This window comes from Melanerpes formicivorus, unplaced genomic scaffold (assembly GCF_026170545.1).
Source record: "Melanerpes formicivorus ecotype bairdi unplaced genomic scaffold, bMelFor1.0.p_v2 SCAF_10, whole genome shotgun sequence".
NCBI classification, from domain to species: Eukaryota; Metazoa; Chordata; class Aves; order Piciformes; family Picidae; genus Melanerpes; species Melanerpes formicivorus.
The window spans coordinates 8,879,695-8,903,905 of NW_027142362.1; the positions used below are offsets into that span (position 1 = coordinate 8,879,695).

Sequence of the window (24,211 nt, forward strand, 5' to 3'; positions counted from 1 at the left end):
CTGATAAACTGGGAGCTTGGAAGCTGTCTTGTTAGCTGCTACCCTTCCCCAGCCCCACAGCAGGCTGGTTGGATGTGTGAAATCCCTGCATGCCTCTGGGTAGTGGTTGTGTGTCCCCAGCTGCAAGCAGACCTGTGTGCTTGCATGGGTGGTAGGAAAGATGCTTTAGTGGGAAAGGCTAGGAAAATGCTTCCCCTTGGCCATGGGATTGTTGCCCCCCATCAGTCTTCTGCATGGTGTTATGTGTGCACCAAAGGCTTTGTTTTGGGGGGAGAGAAGGTGCCACCCAGGTGTCCCAGAACCAAAGAATGGTTTGGGTGGGAAGGAATCTTTAGTCCAATCACCCTGCATTCTGCAGGGATATCTGCAACTAGAGCTGGTTGCTCAGAGCCCCAGACAGCCTGACCTGGAATGGTTCCAGGGCATCTACCACTTCTCTGGGCAACCTGGGTCAGTGTCTCACCGACCTCAGGGTAAAAAAATGGCTTGTGTCCATTCAGTAATGCAATTTTGGGAGGTCATTTGTTTACCCTCTGGTTGGAACAGAACAAAAAGCCACATCCAAATACATGAGAGCCCTGAGGACCCTGTGCAGGTGATGTGCTCAGATTTGTCACTGGTCCCACGGGCCCAGTTCCCCGGGAGCTTAGGCTGTTCCACCCAAACAGGCTTAGCCTCAGGTCCTGCCCTGCCCTGCCCCACACTGCAGCATGGGTGCTCACATGCTCCAAGAGCAGTGGGGAATCAAGGGGAGCACCCGAGCTTTACCATCTCCATCATCTACCAACACAAGTCAGACCACAGGGCTGCCTGTGTGTGGTTACTCCCCACCTTAATTTATCTTAAACGTGGCCACATCTTTCAAACCATCTCCATGCTCTTCTGTTTGTGCAGGTAATGATGATATGGACTCATTTATGCAAGATTATCCTTTTATCACATTTCCAGCCTCATTTATGAGGCTCATGTTTTCCCCCCAAGGGCATCATCAAGTGAGTTAAGTTGTACTATTTGCCTCCCGCGGTGAACTGGCAGGAGCCTACTTCATTGACTGATGAGGGCTGCTGCCTTTGCCAAATAGGGTCTGTGTGATGGATATTTTACTTGTGAATATTATAGCTGGAAATTAGCATGTTTATTGAGGTAGAATGTGTTTGTTTACATTCTGCTACCCATGGTATTACCTTTTATGACCTGAGTTATTTAGCTGCAGATAAGGATAAGTGCTCCCCATCTGGGGGCGGGGAGAGGAGAGAGGGAGGGGGGAAAATTAATGAACTACTAGATATCAAATTATGCCTTAAGTAAGTGATAGAGATGCCTCTTTAGGAGCTGCCCTGATCCCCTCACTTGGGCTGGGCCTCCCTGGGCACAGAGGGGTGGGATGAAGAGACTCAGCTCCATTTTACCTACAACTTTACATATTTTTGCCTATCAAGAAAGAGTCTTTTTAGGGAGGAAACCATCACATCTTACTTGAAGCATCCAACAACACTGGATATTCCATGGCAGGGATGGTGAGTGGGAAGAGCTTGGCGTCTTAGCCCACTCCACAGAGCAGCTCTCCCCTCCCCAGATTATCTTTAAACCAGAGCAGGGCAGATTTAGGTTAGACATGGGGAGAAAGCTCTTCACAGTGAAGATAGTGAAGTACTGAAGCAGGTTGCCCAGAAATGTGGTGGAGATCCCATCCCTGAAAACATTCACAGCAAACTTGATGAGGCCCTGAGCAACCTGCTCTAGTTGGAGTCATTCCTGCTCACTGCAGAGGGATCAGACAAGATGACCTTCGAGGGTGCCTTCCAACCTTCTATGATTCACCATCCCACTCTCTTGCCTACAAGGAGAGAGTCAGAGTGTAGCCAGCCTAAAGGATCAGAAGACCAATGAACTCCATATTCCTAAAGCAGCAGCAGGAGCTAAATGAAACAATCCTCATGGGTAAAAGGTTTAAAAGATATCTAAACCTCTGTTTTCAAAGCCCAGTGTGATTTTCAGCATTGCAGGAGAGTACACAGCACAGTGCTGCGCTTTTGCGCCATGCCTTGAGCTATGGGTGGGAAGATGCCATCTTTCTTTTTATGTTCCTCCATGTTCTCTCATGAATGCCATCCATCCATCCTCTGCAAGGTCTGGCAAGCACATAGACTCTGGTTGTTATTCCCTCCATGGCATATGGTTGCTCCTCCATGGTGATGATGACAATTCATTGGCAAGTGTTAAACTCCCACGGGATGCTTAGGGATGGAGGGAGCCTGACTAGCACATTTCAGAGCAGACATGCTTTCCCCAGCCAGGGAACACTTTGGTCTATGTTGCAATATATAAAGTGACCCTGATTGTGTCAAATTTTCCTGAAAAGGGTCATTCCTTGCTTAGTTAAAATGATGATGGCAAATTCATTATGTGAATTACCTGGATACAGAGCTAACTGCCAGCCCTACACTCATTGGATTGTTTTGGTTAGAAAGGACCTTACAAAACTGAGTCCAGTCATTAACCCAGCACTGCCAGATCCCCAGTAAACCATGTCCCTCAGGAGCACACCTCTACAGCTTTGAAACCCCTCCAGGAGGGGGACTCCATCACTTCTGTGGGCTGCCTGTTCAAACGCTTGACAACCTTTTGGGGGAAGAAATTGTTCCTCATGTCCCCTGGTGCAGCTTGAGGCTGTTTCCTCTTGTTCTGTAACTGGGGGGAAGAGACAGAACCCCACCTAGCTCAAATCTTCCTTCAGGGAGTTGTAGTGAGTGAGGTGGTCTCCCCTCAGCCTCCTTTTCTCCAGGTGAGTAGGTTCTGCAAAGCAAGGCAGTCCTAAAGCTCACAAAATGGATGCTGTGCAACAGGCTTAAATCCATACGTCAGATCCCTTGGGAACACAGGCATGTTCTTTTCAAATTCAGAAACACCTGTCTGGAGTCAGGAACTTGCCTGGGCAAACAGTGGACTAGATGTAGAACTGGGCACTACACTCCTGGACAGGAGGCATCTGTGGAGTTACAGATGAAGTTTGTCCTGCAGCCTGTGTCAAGATGTCATTGCATTTTCAAAGATGCCTGCCAAGCTCCCTTTCACTTGGTGCATGGCTGCAGACAAAAACATGTTTTATATCAAGTCAGTGAAATGCTCTTTTTCAGCAAAACTTGGCTCTAATTTTTATGGCCTTTAAATATCTATTATCACATAAGCAAAGGAGATGGGAATTGGAGTTGTGTCAGCTAGAGAGCAAAGAGGCTTCAGTGGCAGGCAGAGCTGGTGCCAGAGCTCCTACTGTGCCGGTTCATGGGCTGCATGGGACAAATGGGGGCCAAGAAATCCTCCTGCTGCCCTGGAGTCCCATTTGTCCTGGTCTGTGGGATGAGACTGATCTAACACTCAAGTCCTGACCTCCATTTTGCATCTATGGACCCTTGTATGTTGATGTGGTGGCCTCAGCAGACTTTCAGCTGGCACCACTTCATTTTCAAGAAGTGATACCTTTGGAGAGGAGCAACAGAGTCATAGAACCAGAGTTTTTTCAGTTGGAAAAGACCTCTAAGATCATCAAGTCCAACCTTCAACCTAAGCCCGACGTGGCCATTAAACCATGTTCCAAAGTGCCATGTCCACACATTTTTGGAACACTTCCAGGGATGGTGACTCCACCACCTCCCTGGGCAGCCTGTTCCAATGCCTGACCACTCTTGCAGGAAAGAAATTGTTCCTAATATCCAACCTAAACCTCCCCTGGCACAACCTGAGGCCCCTTCCTCTTGTTCTATCACTTGTTAGCCTTACCCCATCAGCATCTGCCTCTCTTGCTTTGCTTACCATGTTAATTTGCTGCTGCTTCGTGACTCTCCAGGGTGAAATGGAGACAAATATGACTTCAGTCTCACAATAACTGGTAATAAAAATTATGATTGCCAATATCTGGGAGGCACGCACTTGTGAATCGTAAGATGAAGTGAATTAACAGCTTGAAAAATTGTTGGCCCTGGTAGAAAGCAAATCTGTAAATGTTGGGATTATTTCCCCAGTGACAAGACTGTCAGCGGGGAATGGCGCAAGCAGGGATGTTCTCCAGCCTCCACAGGAAATCGTTCCCCCTTTCCCTTCATCATGGGCATCTGTGGGACTTGGATGGAGTGTTGGATACATGGCAAATGTGGACATGTTATTCACTGGTGTCTGTGAGCATAGAAATCTGCTTTCACAGGTCAGGGTTGGGACCATCCCTGGGCTGGGTGTGCGTGACAGTGTCCACAAAGACTTTATATCTGTGAAGTAATTTCTTCCAAACCTATTGCCCAACCATTTGACCAAAATGTGATGATTTATCCTGGTTCCATGCCTCTTCTTTCTCTTCAAAAAAACCTATCTATGTTCTTGTTTTCCATATTGACCTCCTCTCCAGCCCTTTAACTTCCTCTCCTCAACCCTTTTGAATTTCTCTCCTCATCCCCTTTCACTCCCTCATCTCCACTGTCTTTCTCTCTTCAACCCTGTTTCTTTCTCTCTTCAACCCCGTTACTTCCTCTCCTCACCCCCATTCACTTCCACTCCTCACCCCCATTCACTTCCACTCCTCACCCCCATTCACTTCCACTCCTCATCCCCATTCACTTCCACTCCTCATCCTGCTTTTGGCCTTAAAGATCTCACGATGTCATAAATTCTGGGGGCTAATTGTGTGTTATGCAGCAAATACTCAAAGCAAACTGTTTGCCCAATGGGCTAAACTACATTTGCATGAAGTGTTCATTGAGCACTTATTCACAACCTACAAGTTTTCAATGGTGGATAATTTGAATGTTTGCTGCAAAGTGCAGCATGTGCTGAATTAATGAGTCATTACAGATATTTCACTGAGCTCTGCTGCTGCAGGAAGGGTTTGGGGTTTTTCTTCCTTTGCACCTGTACCATTCCAGAGACATGCAATGCTTAATTTCTGCAAATCACTCCTACTAGAGCAATATGAAATACAACTAACTTGGGGGAAAGAGAGGTATGCTTTAATTAAATCATCTTGCAATTAGTCCTTGAGTGATGAGGTAAGGTGTTTTATCTCTGTGAGTGTGGTACCAAACTACCCAGGAGATGCACAGAGAGGGAATTCCAGACCTGGGCTTCATCATCAGATGAGTGGTTGAGGTTTCTTAAAAGCAGCCAGACAGCTATTTGGGGGTTACTTTTGGTGGTCTCTAGGGATCATCCATATTTACAGTGTCAGCAGAACCTATTCAATTAAAATTGATACTTTCTGGGAGTGCATTTGCGCCCTAAGCACTGTGGTAAAATAGACAGGTGGGTTGAAATATGTCTTTGATGAGATATTTTGTCACGAGGATGATGTACAACATCACATCCCTCCTGCCTAGATATTGGATTTGGTCCTTTGATGTCTTCTTCAGACATTGGAATAGATTGCCTGAGTATGTGGTACAGTCACTGTCCCTGCAGGTGGTCAAGACAGAAGTAGATTTGGGGACATAGTTTCATGACCATGGTGGTGATACATTGATGGCTGAACTCGATGATCTTAGAGGTCTTCTCTGACTAATACAGTTCTATGATTCTATGAAAGTGGGATAGAGATTTCACCATTCATTTCCCTTTGGATTCTTTGAAGGAGGAGATGGAAGGCTGAGTGCTTCCAAATCTGTAACTCCCCTGACAGCTTTTAGCACATTGTGAAGTCTTCCTACTGATTTATTGTCCCCAGTGTTTTGGACAGGCAAAAAATGTTTGTAGTCTGTCCTGCCTGACACTGAAAAGCTGGGCTTTGGTGCATTGAGCCCTCCAAAAAAAGAACATCTCTTTGAAGATATGTAAGAGCCCCTTAGGAATCAAATGTGAATTTCTTTGTGCCTCTGGCCTGAATATTCACAGCAGTTTGTGCAACCCCGGGACCAAGCCCCATGTGCTCCTGCACAGGGGAGCCATTACTTATCAAACTCCATCTCCAGGCATTGGCCTGAGTTGAGTCAAGGTCCAAGAAGTCTCTTTCATTGACTCTGGAAATTGCTTAGTCAGGCTCTTAAGGCATACTGAGACATTTTTCTGCTGTGAGGTTGGGCTCAGGGAAGCTTGATTTCCTAGAATCAAGAACCTATTTCAATGCCTGACCACTCTTTCAATACAAAAATCTTTGCTGATATCCAATCAAGGAGGGGAGCAGGCAGAAGGCACTGGGGAGATCCTGCCCCAGATTGAAGAGCAAGTGTTAAACAAGGGCATATGATAAATATCTCCTTAAGATCACTATGGCTAGATATTTTTTATAAATTAAAAAAAAAAACTGGCCTTAAGTGCAATTTGGTAGGAGGATTTGGCATAAAGTCATGCAAAACAAGGATGTTCAGAACGGCAGCACCAATTTCTCCCTCTCCTCTCAACAAGCCTAAATACCAGAAGAACCAGTGGGTTGAGATCCAGTGTGGTTCCATGCAAAATACCATAGAATCATAGTCTGGTAGCAGTTGGAAAGGACATCTGAGGATCATCAAGTCCAAACCCCTTGCCAAAGCAGGATCACACAGAAACAAATCCAGATGAGTCTTGAAAGCCTCTAGAGAAGGAGACTCCACTACCTCTCTGGGTGGCCTGCTCCAGGGCTCCAGCACTGTCACAGTAAATTTTTTCCTCATGTTGAGGTGGAATTTCCTGTGGTCCAGTTTGTTTCTGTGGCTCCTTGTCCTATCACAAGGCACCACTAAAAAGAAAATGGCAGCTTCTTCTTGACATTTACCCTTCAGATATTTGTAAACATTAATAAGTTCCCCCTCTCGATCTTGTCTTCTCCAGACTAAACAGCCCCAGGTCTCTTAGCCTTTCCTCATAAGACAGATGTTCCTATTCTTTCATAATCCTCATAGCCCTTTCTTGGACACTCTCTGGTATCTCCCTGTCTCTCTTGAACTGGGGAGCCCAGAACTGGACACTATACTCGAGATGTGATCTCACCAGGGCAGAGCAGAGGGGAAAGAGAACCACCCTTGACCTGAAGACCACACTCTTCTTAATGCACGCTAGGAGACCATTGTCCTTCTTGGAGTTCAGAAAACTACATATGTAATAACAGAACATCAGGTTCATCCCCCTTGTGAAGCCCACAAGTAGTTTGTTCTATGCACACACAAAAAAAAACCCACAAAGACAACAACAAGCAAAGAGCACAGCTTGAATTTGGGGGTTTGACTTCTGTTGTGTTGCGTCACAACCTTCAAAGTTACTTAAATGTAGGTGTTTGGGGTGGGGGGGGCAGCGGTGCAGATGTGTGTATGTGCATTAATAGCAATTTGTGATAGATGCCTTTGGGGCCCACACATTTAATAAGAAAAAAAAAGGGGAAAAAAAAGAGGAGGTGGTGGGTTGTTTTTTTTTTTATGGGAGATAACATAACTGTTTGCAATTTGGCTATTCATTGTATCTTTGGCGTTTTATGTACTGCATTAGCCGAGGCAATTTCATGCATATGGATATAATGCATTAAGTAGAAGCATTTAAATATAGTGAAACTAATTTTATGATGATTAGTTGAAGGGAAACATTGCCTTCGTATCATCTATATAGGAGCCAATTTGCATGAAAATGCCCAAAGTTGCTATGCCAACATTTTCTGTGTTGTCGGTCGGGGTCGTCTCTGTGTCAAGACTTTGTATTAAAAATCGGTCTCCAGTGCCCGTGTCTTTTAATTCATTGCAAGCTGTAGGCCATTTGCTCACAAAGCGCTTGCAGTAAAACAAATGAATAGCTAAAATACTCATTTGCATGATTCCCATTTGAAAACGATTCCCCTGAAATTAAGGGAGCGTGGTGCTCGGTGCTGAAGATGGATGGGCAGATGAGCCGTGCAATTAATATTTTTCGGCGTTCTCTTTTTAAAACCCTCCCAAGACTACAAGCCGCACATGCTGCCTTCCAGACAAATTGGGTCCCGCAACACTTCCAGGGCTGCCATGGCAGCAGCTTGTTCCCACTCTCTCCCCTTTATTGTCTCACTTACATTATGCAGTAATTAAAACTATTTACCATTCCTACTTATCTGCCATCTGCTGCCATTGAAGTTTCCTCTTCTTTATAAAGCCATCTTAAACGGCAACAAGAAAAGTAGCGGATTCAAGGGCGAGCAGGGGGAGGGAGGAAACTCTCCTGCTTTTTATTAACTGGTAGCAGACCAGGACGAGGGTTGAGTGCTATGAATGGCTGGGTACTTTCTGTGTCGTTCTCTGCGATTTACATCCTGGCCACCGCCACACAAAGAGGCTTCTCTGGAACCTGGGCACGTGGTAGGAAGAGAAAAGGACAGTGATGTTTATGGTGCTATAGAACAGGATGGGGTAGGGTAGGGTAGGATAGGATAGGACTGTGCAGGATGGGATGGGATGGAATGGAATGGAATGGAGTAGAATAGAATGGAATGGAATGGAATAGAATAGAATAGAATAGAATAGAATAGAATAGAATAGAATAGAATAGAATAGAATAGAATAGAATAGAATAGAATAGAATAGAATAGTTCCAGTTGGAAAAGACCTCCAAGATCATCAAGGTGGGACACTCCTCTCTTGACACCAGTGTAAATGAGAAGAAAGTTTGTGCTGATGATTTCATCCACTCCTGAGCTAAGTTTAGGGAAGGAAATGTGAGATTTTGATTTGAATGGGATGCTGGCATCAAAGCACAGAGGATTTTTAGCAGATCCTTGAAGTGGGAGCTGGGTTCCTGGTAGAGGGCATGCTGTAGAATCATTGAATCGGAGAATCACAGGATCATAGAATGCATTGGGTTGGAAGGGGCCTTTAAAGGTCATCTAGTCAAACTCCCCTGCAATAAGCAGGGATATCCCCAACTAGATCAAGTTGCTCAGAGCTCCGTCAAACCCAAGGATGCACTAATTGCAGTCAGGAATGGAGGTCAGGCAGGAGCAGCACTCGATGTCAATATATCACAGAAATGGGAGTGAAAATACCCAGAGATCTCCAGGTGGACAACGCTGCTTGCAGGTCTTGCGTAGGAAAATACGGTTCGAGCTGGTGGCCTGAAGAGTGCTTAAATCATCCCTGGTGCTGGCGGGGTGGGAAGCGATGACAGCCAGGTAAACGGAGCCTGCGGGAGACTCCGGAGAGCCCAGCCTCGGTGGCAGATTTAGGGAGGGCAAGACGTACCCCAGCAGGGCTGTTATACCATCAAATGGGCCAATAAAACAGCTCCCAGTGTGCTGCTGGTAATAAAAAGTGAAGAAGCCGGCAATTACTGTCGCCCTCACCACGTAACTCATGCTCCATATTATTTACAGTGACTCTAAAATTTTAAAAATCCAGTTAGCTTTAATTGCCTTTTCTCCTGTGTGGATGGCAGCAAGGGAAGGAGGCGTGAGCCGACTGCTCCAGCTGCAAACGCCTTGGATGGGTCTTGGCGACCAGCTTGCCCGCTGCTGGATCTGATGGGGTAGCTGGTGAAGTATCGACTAGCGGTTGGAACTATGGAACTCTGCTGGGTAGCTGCTAAAGGCAGGTCTTGTAGGGACTTTTTTTTTTTCTCCTTCATTAAAACTTTGGCAGTCTGAGTTTCTATGATTCCGTGAATTTCTGCTGCATAGATCCAGCCATGGCAGAGAGGACCCTGGCTGAGCCGCTTTTCTTCTTAGAAATCCACAGCAGTTTCATTAGTTTTCCATGATCCCACTACGATTGGTTTTCTCAGTATTAACTTTATATTTTTTATGAACCCTCAGTTCTGTGTTTCAACTATTATTTTTTTCTTTCCTGAGGCTCTTGTCTTTTTTGCCACCATCTCCCGGGCTTGAGTGAAAAGTCAAGGAAAAGACAAGAGAACATTTCATTCTGGGGTTGGGTGGATTCTTTTAGACCTCAAGACTTCCAACATCACTGAAGCTGGTGGAAAGCAGCATCCAAAAAAACTCCACCAACTTCAGCAGAAATATTCCCTACTCTATAAAAATTTATGCAACACAGAGAGAATTTGATGTTCACGTTGCAAACAATGCTGGCGAGGAGCTGGGGTGGCTTGTGCAGTTGTATTTCATTCTCCCCACATCTGGAAGGACTTAATGGTTAGGTGAGAAACAGCATCCAGTTTTTCATCACTTTTGTGCCATTTCTCAAAGACAGTGGAAAGCCTCATGTTGTTCAAAACGAGGGTCATTTTCCAACCCATTAAATTCCTTTGTTAATGTGCAAATACTTTCCATTCCTTCCCAAGTACAGTAGAGGAGGCATTGTTCCACCAAATTATTTACAGACACACAGCTGAAAGCTAAACACACAGGGCTCTTTCTAGGCTTTTTTTTTTTTCCTGGGGGGGAACTATTGTGGGTTTCTCCTCAGATCAAACATCCTTCAAACACCAGGAGATTGGAGCATTTATGGAACAGGCTGCCCAGGGCAGTGGTGGAGTCACCACCCTTGGAGGGATTGAAAAGTCATGGAGATGTGACACTGAGGGACATGGTTTAGTGGTCACTTGGCAGTGTTGGGTTAATGGTTGGACTCAGTGATCTTAAAGGTCTCTTCCAGTGCAAACCACTCTATGATGTCGCATTTGTCCTAGTCTAAACCTGTAGGACAGGACCACCCTGCTTTCCTCACCACATTCTTTCAGCATGGTACAGAACCCTTATCCAGATAGGAGTGGTGTCAGTAGTAGAATGCAAATTGGCCCTAGAGCAGCATGATTATCTTTTTTTGCCTGGTGCTGGGCTCCTCCTCTCACTCATGGTGTGGTTGGGTTCCTAGAGGTGCCTAGCTGTTGTCAAACCTTGAATGAATCCTCTTAGAGTCATAGAACTATACAGCTGCTGAGGTTGGAAGAGATCTTCAGGTCATCAGGTCCAACCACTCTCCTAGAGCTCACAATCCCAGCATTACTGCTAAGCCACTAGCACTAAGCCACATCCCTAAGCACCACATCCACTTATCCACCACCTTCCTGGGCAGCCTTTTCCAAAGCCTGACAACCCTTTCTGTGACGAAGTTTTTCCTAAGATCCACCTTAGTGCAATTTAAAGCTGTTTCCCCTTGTCCTGTCACTTCCTGCACATGAGACCAACCCACACCTTGCTCTAACCTCCTTTGAGGTAGTTGTGGAGGGTGATGAGGTCTCCCTTTGGTCTCCTCTTCTGAAAACTAAACAACCCCAGCTCCCTCAGCCAATCCTCAAGGCTGTGTTCAAGGCCCTTTACCACCTTTGCTGTCCTTCACTGGACACGCTCCAGCAACTGAATGTCCTTCACCAGAATGAGAGGACACAGTCTCAAGCTGCACCAGGGGAAGTTTAGGTTTGAGGTGAGGAGAAGGTTCTTCACAGAGAGAGTTGTTAGCCATTGGAATGTGCTGCCCAGGGAGGTGGTGGAGTCGCTGTCCCTGGAGGTGTTCAAGAGGGGATTGGACATGGCACTTGGTGCCATGGTTTAGTAGTCATAAGGTCTTGGGTGACAGGTTGGACTTGATGATCTCTGAGGTCTTTTCCAACCTTGTTGATTCTATGATTCTTGGAGCGAGGAGCCAAGAGGTGTGACTTCACCAGTGCTGAGCACAGTGGGACAATCACATCCCCAGGCCTGCTGCAAGCCAGGATGCCATTGGCCTTCTTGGCAACGTGAGCACACTGCTGGCTCCTATTCAGCCAGCCATCAGTCAACACCCCTAGTTCCTTCTCCACCTTCACTCCTAGCAAACCATCAGATATTCCCTTCCTCCAAAGCTGAAAATCTGGCTGATTTTTCTTTAGGCTGTGCAGTGCTCCCATCCCTTCTATTAAAGGATTTTGCAACACAACCCCTCAAAAGAGGAAAAAAAAAAAATTACCATAGGGATCCCATTTCAGGCAAGGAAAAAAAAATATGTAAAAGGAAATATTTTAGGTAGGAGCTGAACAGCAAATGCTTTTTGGTCTCTGTGGGGAGTAATGATCCACAACAAGGACACAATTCTATATGCATGTAATATTATCACATGCCTCAAAAAGCTTTTAAATCACATAAATGCAGTTATGGACCATTGTACAAAATAAACATTCCACTTGTGTTTAGGCTGTTTTGAAGTTCTTTGATCTAGAGCAATGCTTGCAGATTTTATTGCTTGGTAAATTAAAGTGGCTTTGATTTGATTGAGCTAAATTAATAAGACTTTGGGGTTTTTTTTGCTGTTGCCTCGTTGCAAGAGGAACGGCCACAGCACGTTTGGGGCTGCACAGAAGAAAGCTGCAGCCTGGAACTATTTCACTGAAGCTTCATGGAGGATTTCAATACCTATTTTAATTAAAACAAAAGCCTATGTAGCACTAATGTGTTCCTTAAAGAGGGTCTTTTAAAATCTATTTTAATATGTCTTAAGGACTAGAAGATAAATGGCAGCAGCGCTGGACTCTGACAGGGTTCATTTTCTCTGCCTGTTGAATTTTCTTCTCACATGTTCAAGGCAAGTCTCCTTTTAAATAGTGAGTCTCACATGGGGATGTGAGATGTTTTCAGGTGTTCTCTCAGCTGCTAAGTGATGGCAGAGCTTTCAATCCAGCCCCAAGGACCACAAAAATTATCCATGTCCATCAGCAGAGTAAGTGGTAGAGAAGCAGGTCCCAGAAGGGATGGCTCAAGGCAACAGGGTGAGAGAGAACTATACACAAGCACTAAAGGAGGTTGCTCTTTTGGTCCTTTGCTGTAGCTCTCCAAAGAAGGGCAACAAAGCTGGTGAAGGGTCTAGAGCATAGGTCTTGTGAGGAGCAGCTGAGGAAACTGGGGTTGTTGAGCCTAAAGGGAAGGAGGCTGAGGGGAGACCTTCTGGCTCTCTACAACTCCCTGAAAGTAGGCTAGAGTGAGGTGAGGGTCTATCTCTTCTCCCAAGGAACAAGTAATAGAACAAAAAGAAATGGCCCCAAGTTGCCCCTGGGGAGGTTTAGGTTGGACATGAGAGAAAGTTTCTTCCTCCAAAAAGCAGCAGAGATGTGGTACTAAGGGACATGGGTTAGCCCCACACTCGGTAGCTAAAGAATGGTTTGACTTGATGGTCTTAAAGGTCTTTTCTAACCTAAGTAACTCTATGATTCTATCACCACCCAGTACAGAAGCAGCCCATGGCCACCCCTGCAGGTTTCTATTAGCAATCTGGCCCAAACCACACCAGCAAGGTCCTCAGCCCATGTTGGCCAATGTGCAATTACACCTTTCTAGCTTTCAACTGTCTGTCTTTTTACTTGGGGGTCTCTTGGGGGGGCTGTGTATCACTGGAAGAACAGGAAGCCCCAACCCCACTGTGAGTGCAGTAATCATGTTCTTGAGACCCTGAAGAGACTCTAGTAGCTCATAACTAGTCCTGTGACACGGGCAATCAGAAGGTAAGGCTATTTTAATCCTGGTGCTGATTTTAAGCAAGCTGGTTGCTGCCCATGGGTGCTGGCTGGTTTTCCCCTCGTGCAGTCTTGGGAGGTTTGGAACCAGCATGTTTTCTGCTTAATTCCATTTACCAAAGGGGCTGAAACAAAAGCAGCTCTTTGAAATCTGTAACAATAAAAAAAAGTAAGTGCCAAAAAATGGAGCTGCCTCATCCCAGCCACACTGGCACAATGGGAGGGGGAGGAGAACAACTTCCAGCAGGGAAGCCCAGGGGGCACAGGGGCCATCCCCTCCTCGGTGGTGGCCAGGATGTCCCCACATCTGGTGTGGTCTCTGAGCATAACCACAGTCACAGAGCTTCAGCGACCGCTCTTCCCTGCACAACTCCAGGGCTCCAGAATGACAACAGCCATAGTGTAGGAGCAAGACATCCCTCAAAACATTCACATCCATGTCCTTCCAGTTTCTGCTTCAATATTGTTGCATATAGCAGACGCCTGATTTGCTGACAAAACTATGTTGGTGTTTCTGCCCTGGCCAAGGTGGGATATGGATGATGCAGAACAGCAGAGCTGCTTTGAACCCACTGTTTGTCTTGCAGTTTGTCTCCTTTAAATAGAAAAGAAAAAGTAAAATCTTTTAATTGTAGGCTCTGCAAACTGCCTGGAGTTTAGCAATTAAATTGAAGCTGTTTGGTCATTGACCACCACATGCTCATGGACATATCCATTTCATGCCAGAAGCTCAGATCCATCTGATCCTCACTCTCCAACACAACAGTGGGTCTGCCCCATACAACAGAATCATAGAATCACAGAATGTCCTGGTTGAAAAAGTCCTTAAGATCACCAAGTCCAACCATAACCTAGTATCTCCCTGTACACAACTGTTAGACCATATCCCCAAGCACCTCATCCAAGTCTAGTAAACACCTCCAGGGAGGAAGACATCACATTTCCCTGGGCAGCTGTTCCAGTGCCTGATGACCCTTCCAGTGAAGAAATGTTTCCTAATATCCAACCTAAACCTCCCCTGGTGCAACTGGTGCTGAGAGGTTGTGGGATGCTTCCCAGTGCCTTGCTAACTGGGTTGAAAGGACGTGACTTATATAGGGGCATATTGCTGAGACCCAGCTCAGTATCTTGTCCCCCATCAGCAGTGTGCTCAGGTGGACAAGGCAAATGGCCTTTAATAGGGTGGCCAAAAAGAGTAAGGAAATTATTGTCCCCTCTACTCAGCACTGGTGAGCCTGCACATTGAATACTGGGTTCAGCTTAGGGCCCTCCATTACAAGAAGGGCAAGAAGAAGCAAGTCCAAAGAAGCAACAAATCTGGTGAAGGGTCTAGAGCACAAGTCTTGATAGAGTGGCTGAGGGTACTGGGGTTATTTAGTCTGGAGAAAAGGAGGCTAAAGGGAGACCTCACTGTTCTCTATACCTCCCTTGAAAGAAGGTTTTAGTGAAGTGAGGGCTGGTCTCTTCTTAGTATCAGGTGATAGAATGAGAAGAAATGGCCTGAAATTGGGCCAGGGGAGGTTTAGATTGGAGATTAGGAAAAAATTCTTTCCTGAAAGAGTGGCCAGGCATTGGAACAGGCTGCCCAGGGAGGTGGTGGAGTCATTGACCCTGGAGGTGTTCCAGAAACCTTTGGACATGGCACACTGGGACATGGTTTAATGCCCCTGGTGGTGTTAGGTCGATGGTTGAACGCAATCTTAGACATCTTTCCCAACTAAAACTATTCTACGATTCTATGATCTTCACTGTGAGCTCAGTAGTGGGATGAAAATCCCTCTTCCAGGCTCACCCCCCCCACCCCAGCAGCAGCCCCAGCTCCTCATCCTTCCCCCCCCCCCCTTTTCATAAATAATTTTAATATAGTGCAGAGTGGCTCAAAACAGGAAACTCTGCTGTTTTAGTTTGGTCTGGAGTCAATTTTCCTAATCCCTGCGGTGGAGTTGCTAAGTTACCCTATCCCAGGGCTCTCACTGCTGTTTTCATGTGGAAAAAAAAAATACATGAGGAAAAAAAAAAAAACCCCACCAATCTGTTCTTCACTAAAGGATTGGAGTTTGGAAAAGCTGTGCCTCATTACCATGGGAAGGGTCCAGCACGCTGAGCTTCTACAGTGTTGTCATTTAGAAATGGCTTTTTTGCTTCTTTTCTCTTTTTTTTCTCCTCTGCAGCTGAAATCAGGCCAGTGAAAAGCAAAGTCTTCTCCAGGGTCAGGAGGGTCAGACATGAGATGAAATGAAAGACAAACAGTGGCCGTGGAAAGCTTTCCCTGCCATCTCCTCCGGCGTAATGAGCCCTGGCTGCGCGCTTGGACAGAGGCCAAACATTCATTTACCACAAATCTTCTGTAAATGATGACATTACCTTACATTGGTTTCTGTAGTACCCCCAACTGTTCCTTCCAAAGCAAGTTAAGCAGAAGGAAAGCTGCCACTTCCCTGTAATTATTCTCCCTCAGCCAACAGACTGCGTTTCTCCCACCCCTCCTGCCTGGACATGCAGGGACAAACCTGTCTTCCCATGGTGCTCCACTGGATGGTGTCACCTTGGATGAAGGACAGTGGTACCCACCATGGATTAGGGAGAATGAAGAGCACAGATGTATCCAGACCCTAAAACTTCATCTGTGAATAGGGGTGGACACCCAATGTTGTTTCACCCTTGTAGATGATGGTTTGGTTGTTTTGCTCCTGAGCGTCTCCTTCACTGCTGGTGGTCTATTGAGCTGAAGTTTGGACCTTAGGAGTTGACACCAAGGGAAACTGGGGCATCTGTTGACCATAGGCGTTGGTCTCTTCTGCCAAGTTACAAACAATAGATAAGAGGAAATGGCCTCAAGTTACCCCAGGGGAGGTTTAGGTTGGACATGAGGAAGAGTTTCTTCCCCAGAGGGACTGCCGAGCCCTAGAAGAAGCTGCCCAGGGCAGTGGTGGAGTCGCCATCCCGGGAGGGATTTCAAAGCTGTGTAGATGTAGTGCTGAGGGTCACGGGTTACCAGTGACCTGGCAGTACTGGGTTAATGGTTGAACTTGATGATCTTAAAGGTATCTTCCAACTCACATAGTTCTGTGATTCTATGATTTCTGACTCTGTTGCAATCCAAGCAAGGTGTAAAGCTGGTATTTGGGATCAGGTAACTCTCCAACTTGCGAGATCCAAGTCTAGTATCATCCCAAGGTCCAAGATCTGGATGGTTTAGAGAAACCTCCTCAAGCAATTCCTCTTTTCTGCCACCCTATGTCCTATTTTCCCTAAAGTCAGCTAAAGCAAAAATCCTCAACGTAATCTTTCCTCTTTCCCCAGCATGCTCCTCTGCTCCCCTCTTTCTTCAAGCACATTTGACTTTTGGGGGCTACTTTTTTTAATGTTCAGCCATATGCATGTGGGTGGTGAAAGACCAACTGGGCCACCAGAGCCTGCTGTAAACTCCCAGTCTGCTGGTGTGAACTAGTTTTCCTAGACAGGAGTGACAACCACACAGTGATTTCTCTCCTCTCCAGCACTCCTCAGATGACAAATTCCTGTGGCTTGCAATATGGGACCAGTTTATTTCTATTTTTCCAGTCCCACATGTGCAGCCCATGTTGCACAGAGACAGAGCGATCCCTATCCTGACAGCTTTCCATTTCTCCCAGGCACAGGAAATAGCATCCCTTTGCCAGCCAGGAATTACAGTTACGCTAGAGGCTGGTGTTGGAGGAGAAAACTGCCCCCAAAACTCTTGTGAAGATGCTGTGAAATGAGCAGCAAACACAAAATAACTCCTGGGAGTTAAACCCTGCTGAAGCTGATCCAGTGAGCACCACGACTTTTTGTCATTCTGCAGTGTGCATCCCTCCCCTGTGCCCTCCCTCTCCCCTTCCAGCCTTTTCCCAGTGTCTTCTGCAAACGTGCCATTTGTCATTGATTTCATTGAAGCTGCAGTGGTTTGTTAGGATTATTTATTCCATGCACATTTTTAATAGCACTAAAAGGTGGAAAGAAAGAAATGCTCTGCTTTACACACCCCTTCCTCAGCCTGCCTTGGGCTAATTGCAGGGCTTGAACCTCCCCAGCACAAAAACCAATGGATAAGGAGATACTGAATGTTAATAGCCCTTTTAAAGTGCTGAAGTGGTGGGAGAGAGTGCAAGGCACTAGCAGGATCTGTTTAATTGTCATCCTGTACAGGGTGGTAAAATGAAGGAAGCTTGTGCTGTCCTAAGGGAATGCAGGGAAGCAGTGCTAATCCTGCAGCTACTGGCCAACAGTATCCTGGCTTGGATCAGTAAGAGTGTGGCCAGCAGGACCCCTGTACTCAGTACTGGTGAGGCCACTCTTCAAATACTGGGCTCAGTTTTGGGACCCTCGCTCCAAGAGGACATTGAGGGTCTGGGGCATATCCAGAGAAGGACAACAAAGCTGGTAAAGGGTCTGGAGAACAGGTCTGCTGAGGAGCTGCTGAGAGAGTGGGAATTGTTTAGTCTGGAGAAGAGGAGCCTGAGCAGAGATCTTCTCTTTCTCTACACTCCCTGAAAGGAAGTTGGAGCAGGTAGGGGTCAATTTTTTCTCCCAAGTAATAAGCAATAGCACAAGAGGAAACGGCCTCGAGTTCTACCTGGGGAGCTTTAGGTTGGACATGAGGAAAAATTTCTTTACTGAAAGAGTGGTCAGGTGTTGGAACAGGCTGCCCAGCAAGGTCATGGAGCCACCACCCCTGGAGGTGTTCAAAAACATATAGACGTGGCACTTGAGAATGTGGTTTAGTGGGCATGGTGGTATTGGGTTAAGAGTTGGTCTTGATGATCTTAGAGGTCTTTTCCAGCCCTAATGACTCTATGATTCTACTCCCCATTAGATGCAGAGGTTTTGGTGATATTGCCCTAAAGGCAGTTGGTCTAATTGCCAAACATTGTCCTGAAGTGTTATAAGGTGGCCCTGAGTTAGCAACCTGCTTTTGAATTTGTCCTTATGCTTATATCCATTGACATCATGGATTTCACCTTGGACCACTGTTTAATGGCCATGGTGGTGTTAGGCTGATGGTTGGACTCAATGATCTTAAAAGTCTTTTCCTACCTAAACAATTCTATGATTCTGTTCTCCAATGGAGGGGTGATGAAGAGAGCATTACTATTCCTTATCATTCCATCTGTTATCTTGCCACTAGGGTTCTGTCCCTGCAGAGGAAGGAAGAACACATCTGCTGGTGTGAATTTGGAGTAAACAATTCCTGAAGTACCCTTGGCAAGCGCTGGCTTGTGTGGAGACATGAACCCACAAAGCATGAGAATGCCCTTGTGCCACAGCAGTGAAAAACAGCAGGATTTTCCCCCTCAGCATCACCTCCTTCCCCTCCTCGAGCACAGGAGCTTTAGTCAGGGACAGGGGAAGGTCATTGCTGGCTGTGACAGACCTCACAAGGGGAGGGAGCTGTTTTCCAGCCCCAGTGGGCAACAGGGAGCCGCTGCCATGCTTCCTCCTGATGCCGTCATCACCATTGCTTCTGGGCATGCGAGTCCTCTGTCCCCCAGGCTGGCAAACTGGGAGCCCTCCGGGCCTCCTGTCGATGAAAGCAATCAGACTAACAGTGGGACATGAGATGTGTGTAGGAAAAACCCAATTCTGAGACATCACAAAGGGGCCCCAGCTCCTACCCAAGCTTCTGCTACCAGGAAGTTTGCCTTTTGTTTGATCTATTTTGCACATCCCTATTAAATAACTAATTATTTAACATCTTTTAAAGCTTTGCTATATATTACAGCAGGCAAGGACACAAATGGCTGCTTTTAATAATATAAAAGCCCATTAGCTTCATTTACTGTTAATGTTAAAATAAACATGAGGCAATTTAGATATACTATTCCAATTTCACGGAAACTTTGATGTTTTTCTTCTCCTCTCACATAATTAAGGGAAAAAACTACTAATGATATTAAGTTTGTACAGTGTTAATGACAGAAACAAGCTGCAGCAGAAATTGTGGCCATTAATATGGAAAAATAAAATATTTAACACAGGAGATAAATGAAAGCAATTTTAATAAAGTAAAATGAGGAAAATTAATTCTAGGAACTTTCAGCCTTCGTATAAGTGCTCCTGGTGCCTGGCACGGCTTGTGCATTGCTCTGGTTGGGCTTATTTATGGGTGCTGTGGAAATCTAGCCTTAGTAGCATTTTCACACCTACCTGTTTTCCCTTTCTGTTGCCCAGTGTTGTGGGTTTGGTTTTTTTCTGAAGGCCAGGTTCTGGCCCCGTGGTCTGGCAGCAGCTAAAGGTGAGCTCGTTCTTAGGAGATGCTTTCTCACAAGCTCTTTTAGGGAGGCAGGAGCCCTTCGAGCATCTCTAACAATAGAATAGAATAGAATAGAATAGAATAGAATAGAATAGAATAGAATAGAATAGAATAGAATAGAATAGAATAGAATAGAATAGAATAGTAGAATAGAGGAATAGAATAATAGAATAGAATAATAGAATAGAATAGAATAGACCAGACCAGGTTGGAAGAGACCTTCAAGAACATCGCGTCCAATCCATCATCTAACACCACCTAATCAACTAACCCATGGCACCAAGCACCCCATCAAGTCTCCTCCTGAACACCTCCAGTGATGGCAATTCCACCACCTCCCCGGGCAGCCCATTCCAATGGGCAATCACTTTCTCTGTGTAAAACTTCCTCCTGACCTCCAGCCTGAACCTCCCCTGGCGCAGCCTGAGACTGTGTCCTCTCGTTCTGGTGCTGGCTGCCTGGGAGAAGAGACCAACCTCTGCCTGTCCACAACCCCCCTTCAGGTAGTTGTAGACAGCAATAAGGTCACTCCCGAGTCTCCTCTTCTCCAGACTAAGCAGCCCCAGCTCCCTCAGTCTCTCCTCATAGGGCTTGTGTTCCAAGCACCTCACCAACTTCGTTGCCCTTCTCTGGACACCTTCCAGCAAGTCAACCTCCTTCCTAAACTGAGGGGCCCAGAACTGGACACAGTACTCGAGGTGCAGCCTAACCAGTGCAGTGTACAGGGGCAGAATGACCTCCCTGCTCCTGCTGGCCACACTGTTCGTGATGCAGGCCAGGATGCCATTGGCCCTCCTGGCCGCCTGGGCACACTGCAGGCTCATGTTCAGCCTACCATCAACCAGCACCCCCAGGTCCCTCTCTGTCTGGCCACTCTCCAGCCACAAATGCCAAGCCGAGATTCAGGATCATACCATCCCATCTGGATGGGGCTCCACGGTTGCTCATCCCAGCTTTCACAGCATAGAACATAATTATTTGGGTTGGAAGAGACCTTTAAGACCATGAAGTCCAACCTTCAACCAAAGGCCACCATGGCCATTACACAGTGTGCCCAAGTGCCATGTCCACACATGGTGGCGGAGTCACCGTCCCTGGAGGCGTTCAAGAGGGAATTGGACGTGGCACTTGGTGCCATGGTCTAGTCAGGAGGTCTGTATTGATAGGTTGGACTCGATGATCCTCGAGGTCTCTTCCAACCTTAGTTATACTGTGATACATTTCTTGAACATCTTCAGGGACAGCGACTCCACCACCTCCCTGGGCAGCCTGTTTCAAGGCCTGACCACTCTTGCAGGAAAGAAATTGTTCCTAATCTCCAACCTAAACCTCCCCTAGCACAATCTCAGGCCATTTCCTCTTGTTCTGTCAGGTGATACTAAGAGACCGACTCCCACCTCACTACAACCTCCTGTTACATTGTTGTAAAGAGAAAGCCAGCATGGACATACATCATTTGAAAGGAGCAACATCTGTGTGCAGCAGGGTTTATGTCTCTTGTGTGGATTTTCTGTTAGGTGATGTTGCAGTAGCACTGCATGAGCATCAGGACAACAGAGAGCAGCTCATGGGGCTCTGCTGCAGGTAGATCTAGACTGAAATCCACTCTGTGGTGCAAATTTGAGTCCTCAGAGTAACCCAAAGCTTGTACAGAGACAAAGATAACCTGGTAGGTCCCACAGGCAAGCCTGTGCTTCTGTCCCCATAGGAGCACTGGGGCTCTGCTGTGATGGAGACAAGACCAAGTCTTATCCCGGTTTAGCTAGGACACAATCCCAGGCCAGATGTGGGCTGCAGGCTGTTAGCAGTTTGGAATCAACCAGGGCAGCTGACCTTGTGTTGGCTGCAGGTCCTCCTGCTCCTGAGGACTGCCTTCCCATTCATTGTAAGCACCCTACACTTGCTGAGCTGAGTATGACCTTATATACTTTACAATGGCTTTGGGGTCACTTTGGCTGTTTCATTAAATCTGATTTCATTTCAGCCCAGGAGCCTTCACTCCTTTTTCCAGCCTCACTTCTTGGCTGGGGAATGGTCATCAGGTGATAGAGCAACTGATGACCATTTTAGCCTTAGCTAAGGGGTCAGTGTGACCAGAACATTGCTCCAGTTCTCAAGTAAGCATGCTTCCCCCCAGGAGAGTGGCAGGGAGCTCTTGCTCTCTGGCTCAGCTGCCAAGTCTCCAGCAACCCACTCAGTTCAGAGCCTCTCAGTAGCTCAATCCAACTCATTTCCTAAGAAGCTTCCCACACCTCCAAAGGAAGGACAGCTGATATCACCTAATATTTCAGCCTCTCTTGTGCTTCTTCCACACCGTGAGCTCCATGTGGCAGCCTCTTAGAGCAACCCCTTTGTAAGAGCAACACCGTGGTCTGTTTTATTCTGTTCTATTCTGATGCATTTATTTACAGGAAATGATTAATTACAGAAATTCTTTTCCTTGCCATTAATTGTCTTGCAGACAACCCAAAGAGATAATCATTGCACGCTGACAATCACTTGCCATCAATTCTCCACACGCCGCTGCTGCCGATGAATCACAGCCTCTACCTGGTGGGAGAGTCACTGCTGGTGCCACTGGGGCATTTCACCAGTAATGTATAAGAGGGGAGGAGGATAAAAGATGCTATTTTCAGACAGGCTGAGAGATTGATCTGCAAGCCAAAGGGAAATGCATTAAACCATTTAACCTCCTGGAAGTCCAACGTAATGGACATCCAAAGGTAGCTTATTACTGGTTCGCTGTAGCTTGCCCTTGTTTATTTGTTAGTGTTTAAGTGTTGTTCAAATTAGTTCTTGTGCTGGGAACATTCTTGGTGCCAAGGTAGGTCATGCTCTTGCTCTGCTGAGGGTCATGACTGAAGATCCTCGAGTTTGTGTTTAGACTCGTAGAATCGTTTCAGCTGGAAGAGAGCTTTAAGATCATTGAGTCCAACCATTAACCCATCACTAGCAAGTTTGATGCTGAACAACATCTACATGGCTTTGAACCCTCTCCAGGGATGGGGACTTCACCACTTCTCTGAGTAGCCTGGTCCAGGGCTTGACTGCTTTGGTGGTAGCCAGGTGGGGGTTGGTCTCTTCTCCCAAAGAACAAGTGAAAGGACAAGAGGAAACTGCCTCAAGTTGCGCTAGGGGAGGTTTTGGTTGGACATGAGGAACTATTTCTTCCCCAAAAGGTTTGCCAAGCCTTGGACCAGGCTGCCCAGGGCAGTGGTGGAGTTCCCAACCCTGGAGGGATTTCAAAGCCGTGTAGTTGTAGTGCTGAGGGACATGGTTTAGTGGTGACCTGTAAATGTTGGGTTAATGCTTGGACTCAGTATTAAAGGTCTCTTCCAACCAAAACAATTCCATGATCAAAGGCTCTGTGGGCTTGGGCTCATCAACACCTCCACTCCCCTTTCCCAAGTAAACACTGAATTTATTTTGCAGGTGCTTCCCACTGCCACCTCCAGCATTATGCCTGGGAGGTGATATATGCAGAAAGCCAAAATAAAGTCTCTTTTATGGCCAGTCAGAGCTATGCATCACAGGGGACAGCTGAGCGGACACTGGGGACACGCAGCGGCCTCCTGCTCTCACTGAACCTCCCGCAGCAGGCAGAGTGAGGCACTTGGTGAGCAAAGCTTTTGTGAAACTGGACCAATATGCTCAGTGATGTCTGAGCTTCCCTAATCATGCTGGAAGGATGTTAAATTGAATGTATTCAGTGGTAAGAGTTATGGTGTCTTTAGAACCTAAAGTGTATAATTAAGTGATAGCATCTGAGATTGGAATTGCTTTTCTTTTTTTCACTTGTAGGGGAAGAAAAGGGGGGGGGGGGGGAAGCCAAGAAGAAGACATTTTAATAACATGTCATAAGTTTTACAGTTATTGGATTTTTCAAATTGTTTACAAAAGCAATATTGCTAAATTGCATCGTTGGGGGGAGGTTGGGTTTGGGTTGGTTTGGTTTGTTTTTCTTTAAGCCTTTTGATAAAAAGAATAAAGTAACAATAATGTTCCCAGGAGGGAAAAGAAAACTGCTTTTCACTTTTGCTATTTGGTTAATTATCCATTCAGGCAGTCAGTAGATAAAACTCATTTTCAGCAGATTCCTTCCAAACGTCTCCAGCTTCCAGCTGTAACTGGGAAGAGCACTCAACTTGTATTTAACATCAAGAAGGCAAGGGAAAGCCTCGTGGTTCAGGTACTGCCAGCATCTGGTCTGCAATTCATGCAGCCATCAGAAAGGGTAGGAGGGCACACCAGGCTGGTAAGTAAGCCCTAGTCCTGAAACTTGGGAAGTAAGGATTGTGGTGTCCCGTTTATTTTAAAGAAGGAATCACCAGGGATTCATTCCTAAAATCAACAGACCCCAGCAGCCTCATAGCAGCAGAGTTTGACACCCATCATGTCAATTAAAGCTGGGGAAGCCTGGAGCAGCTGGAGGAGGGTTGTGAACTCTTCAGCTGGTGGTGTTTGTTGGGATTTTTGCTGGCTGTTTCTCCATGTTGTTGGGAGGAGAAGTGAGATGGTACTTCTGAAGGTGGATTTCCCATGCTATAACACACATGAAGTCTGAAAGGTGGTTTGGCCCAATGAAGAGAC

At 46.3% G+C, this 24,211-nt stretch overlaps 1 long non-coding RNA gene across 1 annotated transcript; it reads left to right on the top strand.

The window, feature by feature from the left end:
- The first annotated feature begins 22,242 nt into the window (after nucleotides 1-22,242).
- Nucleotides 22,243-23,723, top strand: LOC137444056 (uncharacterized). The gene is made up of 3 exons (XR_010988062.1): nucleotides 22,243-22,344; nucleotides 23,054-23,237; nucleotides 23,712-23,723. It is a non-coding gene; the product is annotated as an uncharacterized lncRNA (long non-coding RNA).
- The last annotated feature ends 488 nt before the right edge of the window (nucleotides 23,724-24,211 follow it).